The sequence below is a fragment of the Camelus bactrianus genome, chromosome 2, assembly GCF_048773025.1.
Source record: "Camelus bactrianus isolate YW-2024 breed Bactrian camel chromosome 2, ASM4877302v1, whole genome shotgun sequence".
Classification (NCBI taxonomy): Eukaryota; Metazoa; Chordata; class Mammalia; order Artiodactyla; family Camelidae; genus Camelus; species Camelus bactrianus.
Genome location: NC_133540.1, coordinates 128,195,912 through 128,213,524, shown reverse-complemented (window position 1 = coordinate 128,213,524; position 17,613 = coordinate 128,195,912).

The following is a 17,613-nucleotide window of genomic DNA, read 5'->3' as shown; positions in this document are numbered from 1 at the left end:
AAATTTCTTCTGTAGAGCACAGGGAACTATATTCAAGTATCTTGCAATAACCTTTAATGAAAAAGATTATGATAATGAATATATGTATGTATATGCATGACTCAGACATTGTGCTGTGCACCAGAAACTGACACACTGTAACTGACTATACTTCAATAAAAAAATTAAAAATTTCAAAAATAAAATAAAATAAACAGCTGACACAGCACCAAGAAGCAGAAAAATGCAAAACACGTACGACTGAACAGCCCGTGAGAAGGACACTTGTCTACAGTGTGGGCTGAAACAAGAGAGCAGAGCATTGCTTTGCTCAGCCTCAGTCGGAAACGTGCATGACGGGTGACTTGAATTTGTCACTACCTGTCCTACGCCCACGAATGGTTGTGAAAGCACTGTGTGTTGATTTTGATGTTACAGTACATTTTAGCCAGTAGCTTAGTTTGCAAATAAGGAATCTATGAATAATAGGGATCAACTGTAATTACAAAAAAACGCTAATATCTGTCATTCAATCTCTGCTTGCCAGACACTGGTCTACACTCTAGGTATTTGCCTCAGTTAATCCTCACAAGAAGCCACTGAGGCGGGCGCAATTTCCATCCCACATCGTAGACGAGAAAACGACAGACAGAGAGCCTGAGGGCCTTCCCGCTCAGGAGTGGTACCAGCATTCAGTCCCTAGACGTGTGACTTGGAATCCATGCTCTCAACCACGATGCAGAACAAGTCCATTGGTCTTTTTCCCAGCCTGGGCCACCCATCAGTGTGCTTCCCTAAGTAAAATAATCATATTCCTGAGCTTGAATTATTCTGAACACTCCCTGAGGAGACAGAATAAGGCTAGAATCAGTTTTTGTTTTCAATGGTAATTATTTCTCTCTTCTTGCCAAATACAGGCGACAGCTACTACGTGCAAGGGACTGCCACCCAGGTTTGGGGTGGGGGTAGGGAGGGGTTACCAGCTATGTGAGTAGCCAGCAGCTGCAAAAGTGATGAAAGCCACTGACTCCTAGACCCCCCAGCCCTCATGCACCCTTCTGAAGAGATTCAATTCATGTTTCATTAAGTGCAGTTGCCGGTTCTACATCCCTGAACACATGGGGATCTCTGTACCTTAGCAGTCATGTCAATCCATTGATGGAAGGGGGTTGGTATAGAGCAGGGTGGGGGGGATGTGGTACCCTGCTCCTGCTCACCATGTCTCACCACCATCTTCCATTGGCCCCACTTTCCTTCCCCCGACCCCCACAGCTCTAGATGTGGGACAGATATGATCATTCCATATCTCAAGAGAGGAACGAAAAGTTCAGAGAAATTGTGACATAACTGGTAATGAACAAAGGTTATACCAGAAGCAAGATTGACCTGGTATTTGTGAACATGCAATTAACCATCTCAAATGTGTTTCAGAAACCATTTAAAAATGAGAAAGGATTTTGCATTTAATCCTCAGGAAAGGCATTACTATCTCTATTCGATAGACTGAGACCAAGGCTTGAAGAGGGTCAATGATTTCCCTCCCGTCATGTGACTGATAAGCTGAAGACACAGGACTGGAGTCACATTTTTTGTCTCCTGGGCCAGCGCTCTTCCTGCTGCCTTTGGACAGGTCAGAAAAAGAAGCAGTGCACCCCAGGCAGGTGACTCAGCACAAGCAAAGGCACACAGGTGCGACTCACTGTCACTGTGCCCAACTGCTGGTTGCCCCTCATTTCCTCAGCAGATATTTATTGTCCCCTGGAATGTGTCAGGGATATAATACAACAGTGGACAAAATAGACGCAGCTTCTGATGCCTTAAGAAACACAGTGCGCAAGGCAGTCAAGGTAAGACGAGAGGGACAGGAAATATGCAGGTGATGGAGAGCAGGTAACAGGAGACCCTCACCTTGCTGGGGAGTCCAGGGAATGCTTATTATGAAAGTGACAAGGTGGCTGATACCTAAAAGTGATGGCAGGAAGCAGCTGCTAGGACAAAGGAGATACAAAAGCCCCAAGGTAGGAAAGATTTGGGAAAATCTCAGAAGCTAAGAATCCAAACAGATTAAAAAAACATAAAGAGCATGGGGCGGGGAACGAGAGATGGAACTGGAACAACAGAGCAGATACTGTAGGGCCTTCTGCCTCAAGGACCCAAAGACCTCAGTACAGTGGACCAGCCAATGGGCCTCTCAGCTGCCCGGGGTCCCTTGCTAGGGGAGGAAGGCAAGCCTGGTAAGCTCTTTAATCTCTCCCCCTAGGTCATTTCCTCCAGCTACAAATGAATCATACAGTTCCCTTCTCCCCATCCACATGGCCTGGGTACCGAGGCTGGGAGCAGGGGCCTGCTTTCCAGGTGCAGTCTCACCAGTGCCATATAAAGGAGGATTATTCCCTTTCCTGCAGCTTGACTCCTAGCACAGGCCGGCCCAGCAGGGTCGGCTTTCCTCACGGCCAGATCACATTACGAGCTAATATCTAATTTGTAAGTTCTATATCACACCTCAGTTTCACAGTGTTGTGGCTTCCAAGTGAAGGTTCATGCCTTCCTTTTTCAAAATTAGCTGAGTGCCCTACGGTGAGAAAAGGAACATAGAATGTACAACTGTACAACTGGCCGGATAAAATGGAAAGGCCCTGAATTGCTATCCGACCCCTGGGATGTAACTTCATCTCTTGGTTAACAATCTGTAAAATGGGGTCTTAATTCTCTCTGCCATTACAGAGCTGCATTGAGTCCAAAGTAAAGTGGAAAGTTTAATGGACTGGAATTCACATTCTAATACCAGCTTTTCCACTAACCATCTCTTCTGTCTTCAGATTCCCCATGTGTAACATAAAAAGATGGAAATCTACAGAATCCACAGGCTCTAAGAGGGTGCCCTTAAAATACAGCATTCTTTGCTTTGCTGTGTGATTAGTGGCTAGAAGATTATTCTGGAATTCTCAAACCATAAGAATTAATATCACTGTAGTTTCATTGCTATATTTTTTAAGTGTCAAAATTACTAAGATTTTTTGGAGATGGGGCAGAGGATAGGTAAGAGTAAACAACATTTTGGTAGAGTAGCAGAATGGTCTCAGTTCTTCCCAGCCCCATATCTGTGCCATGTGACCTCACAGGACATTCCACTACGGCCTTACTTTGGGGCAATGTGATGTTGATAAGTCTGACACAAACAGACAAAAAAAAAAAGTCTTATACAATTGGGGTTGCTTCTCTTGCCTTCTTCTCTAGCCATGCCAAAAGCATGCCCAGGCTAGTCCATTAGCTCCATAAGAGGATGAAGAACATGTGGAGAAGAGCCAATCTACAGACACATGAACAAACCCAGCCCAACTTCAGACTCATGACTGAGCCCAGCCAAGCCCTGCCAGGCCCATCCTAGATGATCTGATCCCTGCCAATGAACTAGAAATAAATATTTATTGTTGTATGACACTGAGTTTGGGGGCAATTTGTTACACAGCATTATTTTAGCAGCTGATATATATATCTGAACCTAAGTATTTTAGTTTCTTTAGTCTACAGAAAAAAGTAATCTCTGACTTGTCTCTCTGCTTCATATTTCTATGTCTTCATCTGTCTTCCATTTTCCCTCCTGTCTCAGATAAAGGCATGTCCTCCCTCTGAACCAACACTAATCCTACCTTCTTTGTTCTGATTCCCTCCCTTCCAACCATCCCTCCTTCCATCATTCCATCCCTCAGAAAGGTTAGTGGACTTTGACATCTTTAAGGGTGGCTTTTCTTAGAGAGGTAGATTTAAAGACTATTATCTGAAAACGATTGACTGTAACAATCTATTTTGTTTTGGAGATTTAAAAGAAAAGTGTCCAATATACAACAGCCCAGATATGGAAATAACCTAAATGTCCATAGACAGATGACCGGATGAAGAAGTTATGGTACATTTATACAATGGAATACTACTCAACCATAAATAATAATAAAATAATGCCATTTGCAGCAACATGGATGGACCTGGAGATGTTCATTCTAAGTGAAATAAGCCAGAAAGAGAAACAAAAATACCACATATCACTCATATGAGGAACTAAAAAAAGAAAAAAGTAGACACTAATGAACTCATCTACAAACAGAAGCGGATTCACAGACATAGTAAACAAACATATGGTTACCAGGGGAAAAGGAATGGGAAGGAATAAATTGGAAGGTCTAAATTTGCAGATACTATTATATATAAAATAGATAAATAACAAGTTTCTACTGTATAGCTCAGGGAACTATACTCAATATCTTATAATAATCTATAATGAAAAAGAATATGAAAACAAATATATGTTATGTGTATGTATGACTGAAACATGATGCTGTCCACCAGAAACTGATACAACATTGTACACTGACTATACTTCTGTTTAAAAAAATAAAAATAAAAGAAATAAATAGAAGTGTCCATCCGCTGGCAGTCCCCAGAGGTAAAAAAAAAAAAAGGGGGGGGGGATAAACATTCTAGAAATGATCTTGAGCAGCTCTGCTGGAGGTGGTTCACCCTGGGAAGTGGCCCCAAAAGGAGGACTGAGCACAAAGAGCTGCATCCAGGGCAGGTGGGGGAGGGGAGGCAAGCGTGGAACCTCCTTAGGGAGGGAAGATCAATGACGACAGCCTCTGCAGCAGGATGCCCACACTCCTCAGCCTCGGCTGCCACAGAATACAGAAAACTCAAACATGGCAGTGAAGCTGTCCAGAGACGTGAGCTCCCTGTACTGGCCATTAGCATCCAGAGATTTAACTCAGTGGGGGGACTGAAGCCTTGGCAGCTCTTTTATGATAAGGATAAGTATTATTGACTTCTAGTCTGAGATCATCTAAACAATAAAATTAAATGTATTATATTTTTTCTATTGAAATTTAATTTAACTTCCAGAGATGTTAAATCTACTTCTAGATTTTTCTTTAAATAATTTTTAACTTGGTTTTTCCTTATTTGGGCCCAGGACTAGTGACCAGACTTTCAGTATCCTGCTTTTTTTCCCTCTTCCTATATATGAAACTCTACATCAAAGGAATTGGAAATACAAATAATAATTTACAAGGGAGATGCAAACATCCTGTGGGAGGTGACAGTCACATAAACATTCAGTGATATTTATAATATATAAGTGTATCATATATCATTTATGACAGTAAGCATTCAGTAGCTGTGCATTAACATGTGAAAGCATTTAAATGAAAGGATTTTTAGAAGTCTAGCATTAATAAATGCCATCAGACAAGACACTCTTGTCACTTTTACTTGTAACAATATACTGAGCACTCTTCAAGGTACACTCAGATACGTGTGGAAAATGCACAGATGATGGATGGATGATGAATGGATGAAACGTCATGTACGTATGTATCCTGCTATGTGCCAGATACGCTTCTAAGGTGAAGGAATACAAATAAATAAATAAAACAAATCCTTACTCTTGAAGAGACTTCAGTGATCCTAGTTCTGATCGTATTTGGCAATACTAGAATTAGTCTGTTTGCGATTTACGGTAGGTTATGACATACACTTTTAGGCCACACGTGATTCAGCTGGAACAGAAGCACCTGGTTATATCATTTTGACCAAGCCATTTTTGATAGAGTGTTCTCCACACATCTATCTCTGAGCTTAGAACCTCAGCATAACCATCGCTTTGGGTGACTGCGTCTCCCGTTGGAATGGCAGATGCTTGAGGACCAGGACTACATTCTGTTCTCAATCCATGGCATCTTGCAGGTAGTTAATCAACATTCATATTCATAGACTGACCAACTGGCCTCATTAATGGGCCTCCCAAATTTAAATTTTTACTAGAACAAGCCTCTACTTTTAATCTTGATTTTTAAAACACAGAAATAAATGAAAATAAGCCAAAGGGTCACGATCACAAGCCTGTTGGACAATTCTTTCCAAAATGTGCACATCATCTGATTTTGCAGAACTGTGTGCCAGGAAAGGACACAATGAGGTAAACATGCTGAGAAGAATAGTCAGACTAAAGACAAGAGGCAGATCACGGTCCTTCAGAGTCCCCGACAAACAGCATGTCTCTTTCTCACCCAAGTTCGTAAGAAACTATGCACAAAGGAAAGATGCTGGAAGATGAGAGAAAAAATATCAACTTTATTACTAGTGAAGTTCAGATCTATGAGAAACTGAAATTTCTCACCATAAACTCCAGAATTATCTGCAGCCTTACACACCCCATCGCAGGCTGTCCTAGACTACCACACAGCAAGCAAGTCTCCACAAAAACTGTCCTGCCTGGAGCAGCAGGGAGAGCAAGTTCTCCCTGTGGGAATCTGGATTCCAAGAGAGAAAGACGGGGAGAGTGGGAGCAGGCTATGTGCAGCCAGTCTCTCTTTCAGAACCGGGTCATCTGAAGACCCTTCAGGAGGAGCTGAGCGAGGCAACATGAGAGGTTACTCTCACAATGTCTCTCCACATTCCTACTAATCAAAAGATGTGGTGTATGTATACAGTGGAATGCTACTCAGCCATGAAGAATGAAATAATGCCATTTGCAGCAACATGAATGGACTTAGAGACTATCATACTAAGTGAAGTAAGTCAGATAAAGAAAGTTACGTATCATATGATATTACTTATATGTAGAATCTAAAAAAAAATGATACAAATGAACTTATTTACAAACAGAAGCAGACTCACAGACATAGAAAACAAACATGGTTACCAAAAAGGAAGGAGGAGGGGAGAGATAAATGGGAATTTAGGATTAACAAACTACTATATGTAAAATAGATGAACAACAAGGAACTACTATGTAGCACAAGGAACTACATTTAATATCTTGTAATAACCTATAAAGAGAAAGAAGCTGAGAAAGAACAGATATATGTATCTGTATATATGTGTTTGTGTGTGGATGTGCATGACTGAATCACTTTGCTGTACACCTGAAACATTGTATATCAATATACTTCAATTAAAAAAAGAGTCAAAAATTAAAAAAAAAAAAAAAGAGAGAGAAGTTGGGGATGGGCCATTTTCACTTCTGAGAAAGGCTGAGCTTGAGAGCATGGGTGAGTGGGTGATCCAAGATCAAAACCATCAATGAGTTGGTTAACAAGAAAGCTCAGAACAAGCCCAGAACCTCGAGCCCTCCCAGACAGCTTCTGCTGCTGCACACACCCCGTCTCCTCTCCCGTTCTTCCCTCCAGGCCCTGACAACCATAAATTCCCTCTGTTCTTTCTGTCAAAGCACTCTGAACTAAGGCATTCTCCCTATTCTTTCCATAACCAACGTCATCATTGCATAGTATAGACGCGCCTTGTTGTTTTAAATGGCAGAATTTACTTCCTTGTTCTTTTGTTTTTTGGTTTTTTTTGGGGGGGGGTTGTTTGTTTTCTTGGATACACATGAATTAAGTGCAGGTCTAAATTTTCAAGAATCTCTTTAGTGTTTAATTTTCTGTGGGGCATACAGTGAAGAAAGGAGCATACACATTCTTGTAGAGTTAAATGCTGCCAGAGAAACTGAAAGAAAAAAGGTACCGAGCATTTCTAAAGCTTCTATATTGAAAGCGCATCAGGTTGACAGTGATTAAAATACCGCACACTGTAAAATGTGTGAAAGACGATGAACCGAGGCCAGCAAAAATATTTTGTTCTCTCAGGTGAGTAAAATCCTGGATGACATGATTTTCACGGATTCTAGACCTAGCTCTAGCTCGAGATTATCTTAATTTGAGCAAGGCATCGTCTTCTCACACTGAAAATTGGTACTTTATTGTATAGCTCACATCAGAACCACCAGGAATGGTCTTTCTGGAATACAGATGGCCTTTTCTTAACGACAGCACTGGGCTCTCCAGCGTCTTGTGTTCCAGGAAATCAGTTGTTTAAACTGCCTTCTTCTGTACCAGTGAAAGAAACAAACATTGTTTTATGTATGTGTGTGTGTGTGTGTGTGTGTGTGTGTGTGTATAAAACATACACATATTTACAGTGTTATACATATATATATATATATATATACATACATACATATACTATTGGTTCTGTTTCTCTGAAGAACCTTTATTAATACACCAAACAAAACATGGGATTACCTACTGCTTAGAATATAAATACCTGCCTCCTTTATTTTTTTATCCTTATTGAGCTATTATTCATGTATTATAAAGTTCACTCTTTCAAAATGTACACTTCAGTGATTTTTAGTATATTTATAAAGTTGTAAAATTATCTCCATAGTCCAACTTTAGAACATTTTCATCACCCCCAAAAGACACTTCCCTACCCACTAGCAGTCACTGCCGACCCCCACTCCCTATCGCCTAGATTTGCCTTTTGTGGACATTTCATAGTTGTGGTCCAATGTGACTGGCTTCCTTCACTTAGCGTAGTATTTTCAAGATTCATTCATCCATTTATTGGTATTTCATTCCTTTCTGTCACTGGACAGTATCCCACTATGTGTATATAATGTATTTTTTATCCATTCATCAATGGATATACATTTACGTTGTTGCCATATTTTTGTTTTTATAAATAATGCTGTTATAAATATTTGTGTGCAAGCTTTTGTGTAGTTTCACATCTTCTCCCCAAATGTCTAGTAGTAGAACTGTTGGTAGATTGTCCTTTACCTTTGAACACGGGAAAAACCTACGGGGTGGGGCGAGGAGAGAGCCAAGTTCGTTCAGTCGGCACAAACTGCACTGATAGTGCCATATGGGGGTATAGTACTCTCCTTTTCTACTGTAACAAAGTACCATAAATTAAGAGGCTTAAGCAATACATTTTTTATTATTATTCTACAGTTCTGAAGTCCAAAATGGGTCAGCAGTGCTAAATTTGTTCTGGAGGCTCCAGAGAAGAATCTATTTCCTTGCCTTTTCCAGCTTCTTGAAGCTGCTTGCTTTCTTTGGCTTATAGCCTCTTCCCCATCTTCAAAGCCAGCTGCACAGCACCTTCAAATCTCAATCTCTCCCCTTCTCTCTCTCCCCCACCTCCCCCCAGCTACTGTCCTCACATCTCCTCCTCTCACTCTGCTGCCTCCCCCTTATTATAGCCCTGTGACTATACTGGGAACACCCAGACAATCCAGAATAGTCTCTTTCTCAAGATTCTTAACCCAATCCCATCTTCAAAGTCCCTTTTCCCATGTAAAGTAACAGATTCTGGGGATAAGGATGTGGATATCTTTAGACAGGGGTCCTTAATTTGCCTACCACAGGGCAATTGTCATAAATCGTGATTTGTTTTTTATACCAGATACTTTGGGGGTAGCAGGTACAGTCTATTGATACTATCAAGTTGAGTTGCCCAAGCATAGGAATTAAAGTTAATTTTGATGTTATAAAATGAGAGAAACTTGTTCGCTATTTTCATTTAGATAGATATGAAACTTAGTGCTGTAGAAATAGTTAATCAAAGTGGTTTTATGAACGAGTTCTTGGGTCAGACTTCTCAGGATCAAATCTTAGCTCTCCCACTTACCAGCCAAATGACTCTGGCAAGTTATTTAAACCTGAGACTCGATTTCTTCACCATACAATGGAGAATATAAGAACATTATTTTACATACTTTCTTTAAGAATTAAGTAAGATTTACCAAGAAAATTCTCAGCTTTGTTTATTTATAGAAGACTATTTTTCAGGTTACCAGTTTCTAAGATTTTGAGTCAAGCCAGCTGTCCTGATGCTAAAATGTTTGGACACCACTAGAGATTCCAAGCCTTTTAACAGAGAATGAGGCTAGAGGTCTTTATCAGATGTCCCATTGTGACCTTCCTCCCCGCAAAGACCACAACAGCCACAATGACCATAGGCCGGCTAACATTTATTGAGCACCTACTCTGTGCCAGACACTGTTTAAAGCATTTAATAGAAATCAATTCACTTTAATTCTCACTTCATCCCTATGAAGTAGTCATCTCCATTTTACAGAGGAGGAAACTGAGGCACAGAGAGTTTAAGCATATTGTTCAGTGCTGCACAAGCTGGCAAGAAACAAATCCAAGAGTCTAAGCTTGATCACTTGCTCTCAGGTGTGTGGGCCTTTCCACTAAGGAGGCCTTGAAGATGGTGCATGAGAGCCACGTGTGGAGCCAAGTGTGCATGAGAACCCAGCTGCCTGGGTTCAGAGCCTGACTCTGTGACAGGTACAAGCTAGGCAACCATAGGTAAACTGCTTAACTTCTCTGTGTCTCATCTGCACAGTGGACGTGGGTATAACATCTACCTCAAGGAGCCACTGTGGAGAGTAAATACAGCTCCATTTACAACACTGAACACACTGCCTCACCCAGAGCCCGTGCTCCAAAAGTGCTTCCATATTGGAACTGGTTTCTTCTGAAGTAGGTTCTGCCTTTCAAATCTCTTCAAAAGTATAAGTTAATTCTATGCTCGATCACATTCTCTGATATTTGCTTATAAACTCATTTTTAGTCCTCAACAGACTTCCTATGCATTTTCTTACTCTCTCATTCATTCACTTGTGGATTGTTTTATTTCCTCAACAAATGTTTGAGCCTCCAGCATGAGCTAAGTCCTGTATCATAGGTTTTCACACCCACCCTTATCAAACAAACAAACAAACAAACATGCAAATGGCATTAATTGTCTCCCTTTTTCTGATGAGATATTGGAGACTCAGAGACATTAGATGACAGTGGCAGGAAAAGGTGCAGTTCCCAGAAAACAAGGATTTCTTCTTCCACCCAGAAAACACTTACACCATCCTTTGCTCTGCTGGATTGGAATGAGTGTAGACCGAGCACACACACCTGACCGTCAGGTCCACTTCGACGAGCTGCCAGCTATTGACCTTCAATAGCATATTTAATCTAAATCTCAGTTTATTTATCTATAGAATAGAAGTGATAATATCTACCTTTCAGGGTAGTTGTGTGAGTAGCTTAGTATTATCGGCATGCCTAGATGAGATTAGGTATCCAATAAATGGTTACTTTTTGTTATTATCACTTAAATCTATTTAGTAATTCCCTTGTAAAATTTAGCTTGCTCTTTCTAATGAAACACTAATATGCTCCTTGTATAAAATGCATTGGGGAAATCTTTTCATCTAAGTTTTTCAAAAAATTTTTAATATAAATGATGAAAAGGTAGCCTGGAATATTTTACACATCTGTTACAAAACCTCTGGGAGTTGTCTGGAAGAAAAGACTTGAATCCAAAGCAGGTGGCTGGGCAGGACATACTTACTGGTCTGTGTGAAGGGCTGGACTTCCCTCAAAAGCTCACACACTAAGGAAAGAGTCCAAGAGAACTGTGAGAAAACAGTAATTAATGACTACAAACACCACTTCCAGTCCTCGTGATAAAGTTTCCATACAGAGCCATAAAGAGATCAATTTCACATTTTATATTCTCCCCCTAACTCCAAAGTATCATTAACCAATAGGAGTGAAGTCCTAGAAGCACAAAGCACCAGCCATGAATCAAATGTACTAGGCATTTTATGTGTGTTATCTCATTTTTTATGCATACAACAAACAACATGTGTTGAATTATACCCCCCACCCCAAATTCATATGTTGAAGTCCTAGCCCTCAGTGATCTTATTTGGGTGTCGAGTCTTTGCTGATATAATTACTTAAGATGATGTCACAGAGTGGGCCCTAACCCATGTGACTTATGTCCTTTCAAAAATAAAAGGAAATTTGGACAAAGACATGCACACAAGGAACGTATCACGTGAAGATGAAGGCAGAGATTAGGGTGATGATTCTACAAGCCAAAGAATACCAAAAATTGCCAGCAAATCACCAGAAGCTAGAAGAAAGGAATGGAACAGATTTTTCCTCACAGCTGTCAGAAGAAAGCAACTCAGCCAACACCTTGATCTTGGACTTCCAGCTTCCAGAACTATGAGACAATAAATTTCTGTTGTCTAACCCACCCAGCTTACGGTACTTTGTTATGGCAGCCCTAGCTGCATAACAACAATCCCCAGAGGGAGGTATTATTCTTCCCACTTTTTGAAAATTTATGCTTAAAATATCTGTTTGTCTTTCCCAAGGAACCACAGTGAGTGGACTGACAGAGTTGGCAAATAGCCTTATTCCAAAGTCCATGCGGCTGGGCACAGTGGGCTCCATTTTCCACTTTCCTTCTAATCTTTATGAAGATTTGTTGTAATAAATCTTGTTGTAATGTTGCACTGGACAGCAAAAGTTGCTCAGAAACCAAGTGTGTTTAGTAGAATACTCACTCACACCCATAAAGACTATTGACCTCCTACAGTGAGAAACATCACATTTCAATAATAAGAACAAACATTTAAACAGTGCTCTGTAGCACTTACTGGGGTTGGCTTAGCTTTCCATAGAACACCTGTGCGGAGATGTTGGCATCCCAGAGGAGGAACACAAAGAAAGAGGCTGTGGGATTTGCCAAAGTGAGACAATGAGCATGCAGAGAAGCCAGCATTGGAACCAAGGGTTCCTAATCCACCATATCATCTTCCTACCATGAAGACAAGCATTACTTGCTTCTTCTGCATCTGGTATATTTACTTCTTACCTGGTAGGCAAGAAGAGTACTGAGCAGCCAGGGCAACCTATTAGGAAAAGCATGGTCTTTGGTGTTGGACAGATGTGAGTTCAATTCTCAGTTATATTCAGCAAGGCCTTCAATCTCTTTGACTGTAACATAGACTGTTGTGAGGATTAATGAGATAAACTATAAAAAGTGTCCTACACAGAATCTTGCTAAATAAATTGCATTGCACTCTGCAGAACACCAGGCTTAATCCCAGCTTCACCCTTATTCAGGGTTGTATCTTGAGCTCACTCTGACTTTGTTTGCTTATCTGTTAACTCCTATCTACCCAGGTAGTTGTGCTGCATGAATGCAGTAACGTTTTCTACATTTTCATTTCTATGCATAGGCAAGCAATTAATTATAAGGTATCTGAAGAAATATTAAGAAATACCCAGAATATAGAGGGCATTAAGTACATGTTTGCTTAATAAATGAAAACTACCACACCTCATCCCACCCCAAGATTCTAAAAAGCCTTTCATGATGAACATTAAAAAAGATAAGTTTTACCTAGACAGTAACTACTTTGGTGATAAAAAGATAAAAAGAGCCCATTTACTTTGGAAAATTAGAAGCCATAACCACTACTTCGATTAATAAGAGCATCTTAAGTCTTAGTTTTTAACTAAAATCTGAACATTTCATTAAAAAAAAACCCCTCTGGGCAGTTTAAGTTAACTGTGAATTTAATTTTAAATCCTCTCATCCCCTAATTCAATATGACTGCAAATAAAACATGTTTCACCATGTTCCTATGCAAATATTTTCTAGAAACACCTATGTGAATTTGTCCCAGAGGAATTCTAACAAACGTGTCAAAATCATGTCTAATGTGGGTTTGATATTTGATAACTGGAGATGCTAGGAAGACACATCTCATAGTTTTCCTTTGGAAACTAACCTCAAATGATCACTGAGTGTTCAAAGTCAATACCTATTAATGCTTGTACATATGGTATTAATTCCACATTAATTCTGTCAAAAGTGATATCATAGTTAGAAGTTCCAAATGATGACATCACTAAAACAACTTGGTTTTCATGAGTGTGGGACCCGTCAGTGCCAAAATCCAGTCCAATCTATTCATCCGTCTATTCTGACAAGTTCAGTTTAATTAGTTCATGGCCTCATAATGAACAAGGGACTGGCTTTCTGTGCGATTGCCAGAGCCATTTCTATTCTCTTCAACTTAAGTGCCAAATGCTTACACTGCTTTGCCCAATTTATACCTTTGCCTATAATTACTGGTCCCCAAGGTGTGATTGTCCTTTTTCATAAGAGTTTGTGCAGCTGCCAACATGAAGTTGTAAATAAATTGTAATACCGTTGCTATGAGGTGTAAAAATCCCACAGCTCATATCCAGAGCCTTGTATAATAAACTCAAGTAAACATTCCATTTCCTGCAAGTGATTGTGGTCTGTGACTAGATTTAGAAAACAGGGCAGTAAGTCATCTTTCTTTAATGAGTCGTTGAAAACAAAGTCGTATCCCATGAAACCAAAACCTGTCCTTGACAAAAACAAATAGCTTATTTGTAAAAGACCCTCCAAAGGGGGACAGATTTTTCTGTAGCTCATGCTCTGAGTTCCATTTTTGCAGTCACACAGTGCTGAAACAATAGCACCCACTCTCCCAACAGCACCCGCCACCAAAGAAGTACAACAGGTTGGTTTTCTAGCAATAGAGACACGGTGCTCTAGGAGGAAAGAATGAGAAAATCAGATATAGAGGGACCCAGTTCTATGGCTTATTCTTCTACTTACTAGCAGTGTGACCTTGGTCTTTTAAAACCTCTATGCCTCGGTCTGTTCAGCTGTAACTTGAGGAGGATGATGCCTACCAAATGGGGTTGGTGTGATCATGAAATGAGACAGACACAAAGTACCTAGCAACAGTTCTGTCACACAGTCAGTGGCACACAAATGGACGTTTCTTCCTCCACTTTTGGGTAGACAAAATAACCCGCATTTCTCTGTGTCCACTGGACCAACTCTAAGCCTGCTGTGTGGAACGTGCTGCAGCTGAGGAACAAGCTGTATTTTTTCTAGCAACGTTATTCCTGAAATCCCTAATAACACCTTCTTTGAAAATTGCCTCATTCATAACAGGTAATCAATACTGCCTAAATGACACCCTAACTACAAACTCTAGTAATTTCTAAAATTAAGTAAGACTACTGCAATTCTTCTCATTTTATTTATCAGAAAAAGTTATTTTTTGTGCTTAATTATAATAGAATGTAAGAAAATTAAACACTTCCTATCAGAATTTTATCCTATGGAAATCAGAGAGACCATGAGTTAAACCTAAAAATTAAAAAAAAAATAGTTTACATTTGAACCACTTAAGTCAAGACGTAATTGCTAATTAAGGTTACTGTGTGCCCAACAATAGTCCAGATCTTATAGCAGAAAATTAGATTAATCAAGATTAACAACTCAATCCTGTATGTGGCAAAGACCACTAATGCTACCAAATATACATGATATCTCCAACCAGGTATATATTCCAGCCTCCTTTGTAGTTAATTTTACTTTGAGATCATTTGACTAGTTCTGGTCAATGGACCATAACCAGAAGTGATGTGTATTCCTTTCCATTAAAGGAAGCTGTGGCTAAGGGTGTCTCCTCCATCTCTCTCCTCTCCAGCTACAGAGACCCTGGAAAACAGGCACCAGATGACACAAGACAAGATGGAGTAGAACCAGTTCACAGAATTTTGCACCAGTAAGAGGTTAAATGTTAGAACATTAATATCAAGTATGTGGGGGCTTTTGCCTTTTGTGTTAATTATCTGTACCTGTCTATTATATCATAGTTCCGAGTTCACCTGGCTTTGTGTTCTAGAGAGGTTATCCATGGTTTGCCAGCCTTTAGCAGTCCCTGAGTATAACTGGGGTCACATTCAGTCTTCCCTTAAAAAGTACACCTTCCCATTAAGTTGTGTTTGCATTTCAAGGACTGTTTCCTATTTATAGGTACCATGGGAAATTCACCACACAAGGCATCATTGTGGTGACCACAGCTTCCTTGAGTGGGCACCACTTTCACTCCTGTTTGGTCCCACCATGTCTGCTGGGCACGTTCTTCTGAGGCGCCAGTGTCCACATTGGTTTCCTGTAGCTGCTGTAACAAATTACCATGAACATGGTGGCTTAAAAGAGCAGAAATGTATTCTCTCACAGTTTTGGAGGGTAGAAGTTAGAACGAAGGTGGCATCAGGCTCTGGTGTCTCTAGAGTTGAATCCTTCTCTGCTTCTTCCAGCTTCCGGTAGTCCTGACTTCCTTGGCTTCTTTGCCTTGGTCTCTGCTTCACCTTCACATCACCTCCTCCTCTGTATGTGTCTTCTCCTTTGTGCATCTGTTAAGGACACCCGCCCTTGGATTGAGGACCTATCCAGATAAGCCAGGATGCTCTCTTCCTCTCAAGATCTTTAATTTAGCTACATCTGCAAAAACCCTGTTTCTAAATAAGGTAACAGTCACAGGTTCCAGGAATTGGGACTCAGATGTATCTTTTTGGAAACCATTTTTAGACCTACTAAAATATCTTCTGTGCCAATGTGAGCAACACAGAACATTCCTCCCATCTATGTTGCCTTCTAACAGTGGGTTCTATAGCAGATTTGCTTTGTTCCTCCACGTCTTAAGAGTTTTCATTACAGAAAGGTAAAATGTTCTTTTAACTTTTTACTAGCGGTTCCCATTTCCTAAGACTCAGACAGAGGCCATGGGCAAACTGACTGACAGAACTTTCTTAGACACTGATAATCAAGCCAAAGTTTTCTTTGGGAAGAATATTTCCTGCCTTAAAAGATACCTACATCCCTCCTGGCCAGTCCACTCAGCAGTTCACTAGTCTCACATCAGGATTTGGTCTCTAGAAATACTCAACACAAAGACTCACACTGGGACCCCAGGTGCAGTTAGTTATTTTGTATCTCTCAGTCCCAGGACACTCTGAGATCCTTGTAACCATAAGTGATCACCTCTTCTTAGTTCTCAGTGTAGGTGCTTTATTGACTTTAACTGAAGTGCACTGACTGACAAGCTAATAACAAAATCACATATTAATTCACCGATATCCCCATCTTGAATAATTAGTAGTAGTTTTTGACTGCAATTAAATATATCAGAATAGAAATGGAGCTTAAATCAAGCCGTGAGCCTCTCATTTGTATAGATGGGAAAACTGAGATCGCAAAATTTAAGTGACTCATTCAAGATCACCCAGCTATCCAAAGGTGAGTCACACAACCAGTTTATACATCAGAGATGTCCAAGAACGTTAGTGGCAGGTTAGAAAACCTGGGTTTGACTCCAAACCCTGACACTAACTAACGGTTGGAAACTGTTCTAAGGAATTCACGTGGCCTTTCTCAGCCTCAGTTTCTTCCTCTGCAACATGGAAATAGGCACCATCCTTCTGATCATCTGTGCAGCTCAAGCAACACAGCATAAGTAAAAAATGTGAAGTAAAAAATGTCCTGTGAACTATCCCCAACTAGAATGAGCTCCTCGATAGTAGAGAGCATGCAGTGACCTTGACTGCCACTCCAGCACATGGCTCAGTGACTAAAACTTCCACAGGGCCTGGAGAAAGCTGAGCCCATGATCAAGTGAATTAACAAGTTCATGAAAACATGTGTTGCAAAAGTGGAAAGTGGTGTCACTCTCAAACAAAACGCGACTGGCTACAAACAGAGATCAAGAGCATTGGCTCTGGAACCTGACTGCCTGGGTTCAAATCCAAACCACAGCACCTACCAGCTGTGCCATCTAGGGAAAGTCACGTAATCTCTCTGTGCTTCGGTTTCTCATTTGTAAGAGGAGAAGCATCCTGGCCCTCACCGCATGGAGTTCAGGTGAGAATCAAATGATACAAAACTGGGCACACCTACCAGTAAGTATTTTCATTATAAGTTCATGTTTCTGTCGTTTCCTGGAATGTATTCTAGTCTAGCTTCCCTTTGTTTGTGTTTTCAACTCGATTTTGGCACTCTGCCATTATCATGAGTTTCCATATGTTTTATCTCATTTTGACTTACTGAAAGAAAGTGAACATCGCAGAAATCTTTGTATTAACTTACGAATATTCACTG